This window comes from Triticum dicoccoides, chromosome 3A, assembly GCF_002162155.2.
Source record: "Triticum dicoccoides isolate Atlit2015 ecotype Zavitan chromosome 3A, WEW_v2.0, whole genome shotgun sequence".
Classification (NCBI taxonomy): domain Eukaryota; kingdom Viridiplantae; phylum Streptophyta; class Magnoliopsida; order Poales; family Poaceae; genus Triticum; species Triticum dicoccoides.
This window is the reverse complement of record NC_041384.1, coordinates 691,322,334-691,328,462: the sequence shown is the minus strand read 5'-3', so window position 1 is coordinate 691,328,462 and position 6,129 is coordinate 691,322,334. Positions and strand designations below refer to the sequence as shown.

At 52.3% G+C, this 6,129-nt stretch overlaps 1 pseudogene; it reads left to right on the top strand.

The window, feature by feature from the left end:
* The first annotated feature begins 3,907 nt into the window (after positions 1–3,907).
* LOC119273033 overlaps positions 3,908–6,129 on the top strand; it is a 13,344-nt pseudogene continuing 11,122 nt past the window's right edge.

The following is a 6,129-nucleotide window of genomic DNA, read 5'->3' as shown; positions in this document are numbered from 1 at the left end:
AGATCATCGCCGCGGGCCATGTGGATATGAAGGAGATAATCCTCGATCCATACCGCAGGATCTGTTGTGACATCATATGACTCAATGTTTACGGGTTTAAAAACCTCCGGGATTTGATGATCCATTACTTCATCTGTGAAGCATAGTGGGTGTGCGGCGCCTCTGTACTGGGCTATGTCGCGACGTAGCTCAAATGAGCTTTGTCTATTGCGTTCGGCCCGGCCGGATTTACTATATCCGGAGTGACGATTATCGTCTCGTGCCGTGGGGCGCCCGCGTGATCCATATATCGATCTTGTTTGCCTTGCCTTGTCCTTCAATATATCTCGCAAGTCTAGCACATTTTTCTGTGCCTTGGTATTTTTTGAGCGGCGCTGGGGTGCGACTTGAGTGGAGGCCCGAGAGGCCTCTCTGTCGCGGCCGCGGGGTGGCCGGACGGCCGCATCATGCGCTGGTGATGTAGGTTTAGGTGCTTCCTCCTCTAATCGGGGTAGCAACCTGCGCTTTGGGTAGCTCTTGGAGGGGCGTTCGAGTTCATACTCTTCGGCCGCAAGTACTTCAGTCCATCTGTCGGCTAGCAAATCTTGATCAGCTCTAAGCTGTTGCTGTTTTTTCTTGAGGCTGCTTGCCGTGGCCATAAGCCTGCGTTTGAAACGCTCTTGTTCGACGGGATCCTCCGGCACGATGAATTCGTCGTCGTCGAGGCTTGCCTCGTCTTCGGAGGGAGGCATATAATTATCGTCCTCGACCTCTCTGTCTGCCGCTCTCTCATGAGGGCTGGCTTCTCCATCCTCCTGTGCTGAATCTTGCTGGAGGGGATTTTCTTCGGCACTGTCCGGAGTGTTATTATCTCCCGTGCCGGAATCACCGTTTTTGTTTTGGCGGGGTTTAGAGCGGCGCCGCTGATGCCGGCGCTTAGGCTGTTTCTTGGAGGGGTCATCCTCCGCTGTTCCATCGCCATCTCCTTCTTTTGGGGTGTCCATCATGTATATGTCATATGACGAGGTGGCTTTCCAGTGCCCTATAGGCGCTAGTTCTTGATCGTCTCCTGCATCGGCGTCCATACCGTCGATGTCTTCGGAGTCGAAGTCGAGCATGTCGGTTAAATCATCGACAGTGGCTACAAAGTGGGTGGTGGGTGGGCTTTGAATTTCTTCATCATCCGCATCCCAACCTTGCTGACCGTAGTCTGGCCAGGGCTCTCCTGATAAAGAGAGAGACTTTAGTGAATACAGAATATCGCCGAAGGGCGAGTGCTGAAAGATGGCCGCGACGGTGAACTCCATAATCGGCGCCCAATCGGATTTGATCGGCAGGGGCACGGAGGGCTCGGAGTTCGGAGCGGAGTCCGGCGCCTTGGAGTCACGGGCTTCGCAGGGGACAAAGCTGGTGTTCGGCTCGATCGCCGTAGAGATTGCAGCCCCCGAGGCGGCGTCCAACCACCCATCCTCGATCGGCGCAGTTGGCTCCGAATTAAGGGTCGGAGCTGATGCGGGTGCGGCCTCTAGGACACTGTTCGGCGGAAGAGCTAGATCATGCCCATCGTGACAGTGCGGCATGCTCGGCTGTGGCTCGAATCCGTCAAAGATCAAGTCTCCGTGGATGTCAGCCGTGTAGTTTAGACTTCCAAATCTGACCTAATGGCCAGGTGCATAGATTTCGATCTACTCCAGATGGCCAAGCGAATCGGCCCGCAGCGCGAAGCCGCCGAAGACGAAGATCTGTCCGGGGAGAAAAGTCTCACCCTGGACAGCATCGTTGTTGATGATCGGAGGAGCCATCGGGCCTAAAAGTGACGACACAGAGGAACTCTCAATGAAAGCACCAATGTCGGCGTCAAAACCGGCGGATCTCGGGTAGGGGGTCCCGAACTGTGCGTCTAGGCGGATGGTAACAGGAGACAAGGGACACGATATTTTTACCCAGGTTCGGGCCCTCTCGATGGAGGTAAAACCCTACTCCTACTTGATTAATATTGATGATATGGGTAGTACAAGAGTAGATCTACCACGAGATCAAGGAGGCTAAACCCTAGAAGCTAGCCTATGGTATGATTGTTGTTCGTCCTACGGACTAAAACCCTCCGGTTTATATAGACACCGGAGAGGGCTAGGGTTACACAGAGTCGATTACAATGATAGGAGATCTATATATCCGTATCGCCAAGCTTGCCTTCCACGCCAAGGAAAAGTCCCTTCCGGACACGGGACGAAGTCTTCAATCTTGTATCTTCATAGTCCAGGAGTCCGGCTGAAGGTATAGTCCGGCTATCCGGACACCCCCTAATCCAGGACTCCCTCAGCGAGCGTAACACGACATGGGAGTGTTCCATGCAATGTACGCCAGAGGAAGATTTTTACCTTTGCCGGACAAGATAGCTTCCAGATCTTGCTCCAAACAGGATTAGCATTGGATCTACCCATACCATTCATATATTGCAATTTTCTTCCATGTTGTTTGTTCCATTCCTCCCAATAAGCCGATTGAACAGTGAACAACCCATTTCTTGTGAAACTCCAAGCTATGAAATCCGACATTTCATGTATCGGAAGGGGGATTGCAAGTACACTTTGAGCGTCAATTGGCCACAACGTTTGTCTCACCAAGTCTTGATTCCAATAACTCGTAATTGGGTCAATAAGATCAGAAACCTTTGACAAAAGTTGCCTCCTTCTAGGAGTAATTATTTTCCTATTTGCACAATTGGGGATCCATGCATCTTCCCAAATATCAATTTTTTGTCCGTTTCCAACTCGCCAGATATAGCCATTCCTTGGAGAGTTAACCCCCGCCATAATGCTTTGCCAGGTGAAAGAGGCACCCTTCTTTAGATTTGCATTCATTAAATCGCCATCCGGGAAATATTTAGCTCTGAGGATTGTGGCACATAACGATTCTGGATTATCAAGCAAACGCCACGCTTGCTTGGCTAGTAACGCCATATTGAAGCAATGTATATCTCGGAATCCTGTTCCTCCTTGTTTTTTTGGGACACACATTTTCCACCACGCCATCCAATGCATCCTTTTCTGATTGTCCTCGTCACCCCACCAAAATTGCGACATCGCGTCAATGATTCCTTTACATTTTTTTAGGAACTTTAAAGACGGACATAGCATAAGCTGGGATAGCTTCTACAACAGATTTAAGTAGAATTTCCTTTCCTCCCATGGATAACAACTTCTTCTTCCATCCACTAATTTTCGTAATAATGCGATCAATTAAGAATTGGAAGCAATCACTTTTGTCCATGCCCACATTTGCAGGTAAACCCAAATACTCCCTTCATTCCCTTATACAAGGCCACTATGAAAAATACATTTTGCATCTATACAAGGCCACTAACAGTAATTGATGCCATATTTAATGATGTTTTCTCGTAGTAGCAATTTGTTTAAATTTGCATGCATGTAGTCATAATGATATTGCGCTACTTCCTTCTCATTTCTCCCTTGCATGCATGCGGTCATATTAATAATTTCGGTTACCGAGAAAAAAATTTGACTTACAAAGCGGTCACTAAATTTTGCATTGGTACCTGTATTTTGAGTTTGTGGCCTTGTATAAGGGAATGGAGGGAGTATTTGTCATTGAGGGCTTCGGTCATAATATTCAGTATTGTGCAGATTTGCGCTCTATCTTCTACTTTCGTATTGGGACTAAAGAAAATATTACATTTTTCAACGCTCACCAATAGCCCTGAGGATTGTATAATACTTTGTTAGACTTGTTCTTATTGATGCTCGCACTCGGGCCTAGAAGGGCAGCCACGGTCGCCGAGCGCGATGTGGAAGCTTGTGGCTTCCAGGTCAGCCAGCACCGCTCGATATATATATGGAAATGCAGACAGAGCACATAGAGGAGAGAAGCCAAGGCGAGCGAGCAAGCAAGCAGCAGGAAGGAAGGGATGGTAGCGATCAAGCTGTACGGGATGATGCTGTCGCCCAACGTGACGCGTGTGGTGACGGTGCTCAACGAGCTGGGCCTCGACTTCGACTCCATCGACGTCGACCTCCGCACCGGCGCCCACAAGCACCCCGACTCCTCAAGCTCAACGTACACCCCCCTCCCCAGCTTCGTCGTTAATTAGGCGTTCCTGGCCAAGATCCGATAGATGATTTCATTTATTTACCTCCTCCTCTGGTTGCTTGTTTGCAGCCTTCACTACCAGAAAAAGTTGTTTTGCCGACGGCCATATCTATGCCGACGGCCCCCGTCGGCATATATGGGCATACCCCGACGGCCCAATAAAAGCCGTCGGCGTATAACCATCTATGCCGACGAGGGCCGTCAGCATAGATAAGCCGTCGGCGTTTCTCCGAATATACCGACGGGGGTCGTCGGCATAGAGCAGGTCGTCGGCATATCGCGTGGGCCCGTCTACCCGGGCGGCGACGACAGTTTGACGGCATCAGGCTACACCGACGGGCTAACGGTGGCCGTTGGCATAGCTACGCCGATGTCATCGATCCGCCGCGCCGCCACGTCATCGATCCGCGTCGTTCGTCGGTCCCGTGGGGTGGCATTTCTATGCCGACGGCTAGGCCGTCGGCATAGGCCTGGCCCATGGTTTTTGCCGTAGGCGTTTAGATTTCTAATAATATTTTTATATTTTTTGTATTTTCTCTTATTTTTTTATTTTTTTTCAATACTAATTTCATTAACTTAAATGTACAGAAAACATATATCGATTGCCCCCCACACGGGCCTTCTTCCGTCGTGTCACAGAGAGGTTAGACGGGACGGGCCGGGTACCTGTGGGGGGTAGCAATGCTGCCAGGTGTTGCGGTGGGCCCTCCTACGGTTGTGGAAACATGGTGGCAGGTGCAGGCATGCGGCTCCGGGGTGTGCCCCCTCCCCTCTCACGGGCGTCGATGCCGCCGTGCCCCGGAGGGGGGAAACGGCCACGTCGGGCCGACGCAGAGGGAATATTGGGGTGGGTTGTGCCGGAACTGTGTTGGGGGTGTAGCTATGGCTCGGCTATGATAACAAGGTGAAAAGGTCCACCGGTCAAACTACGTCCAGCGAAAGTCAAAGGGATAGACCCGGCGGTCATCTGTGTCAGGGTTAGACGGGACGGGGTACCTGGGGGTAGCAATGCCGCCAGGTGTTGCGGTGGCCCTCCTACGGTTATATAAGCATGGTGGCAGGCGTAGGCACCCGGCACGCGGCTTGTATGAGGTCCCGGTGCGACGCTCTGGTGGCATTGCTACCCCCCCTAGGGCCCCCGTCCCGCCTAACCCTGTAGCATTTGACCACGGGATCTACCCCTTTGACTTTGCACGGACGGGCTTCGAGTAGTAGACGTATCCACCCGGTTGTGTAAGGTCAGCCCATAGGCCCACGGCAACATCTGGCCCAGATGTTTCTCCAAAGTGTTCCTATGGGCTGACCTAACACAACCGGGTGGGGAGGTCCACTGGTCAAATCCCGTCCGTGCAAAGTCAAAGGGCTAGATCCCGTGGTCAAACGCTACAGGGTTAGGCGGGACGGGGGCACTGGGGGTAGCAATGCCACCGGAGCGTCGCACCGGGCCCTGATACATGCGGGGTGGTGTGGTGGCATGTCCGAAGAGGCGGGACGCGTCTCCGGTGCGTGGCCCCCCTCACGGACGGCGATGACACGGTAGTATACGTTCTGCGGTAACGATGCAGCGTCAATATTACTAAATACTCGGAGTGCGATAAAATCATGAGTTTTTTTGCATGACGTGGGCACATGTGCTATAGGAACGATGGTATTTTTTCATAATTTTTGGTGATGGAGAAGTATCCGAAAAATTCCCTCTACGCGGATTGCCCTTCGCGCGTCTACGGCTGTGGCCGGCGGCCTCCGGGGGCTAGCATGCCGCCAAATCTTGCGTAGGCGGCCTCTCACAAGTCTGGAAGTGTTGTGGCGGTTGCAAACACCTGGCACGCGTGTCCGGGGTGTGCCCCCCTCACGAACGGCGCCGCCGACGGCACCTGGAGGGGGGAAACGGACGCGTGGGGTCTACACGGAGGGGATCTTGCTGTGGGTCTGGCCCGGATGTTGCTCCAAAGTGTTCCTATGGGCTGACCTAACACAATCGGGTGGGGAGGTCCACTGGTCAAAGCCCGTCCGTGCAAAGTCAAAGGGCTAGATCCCGTG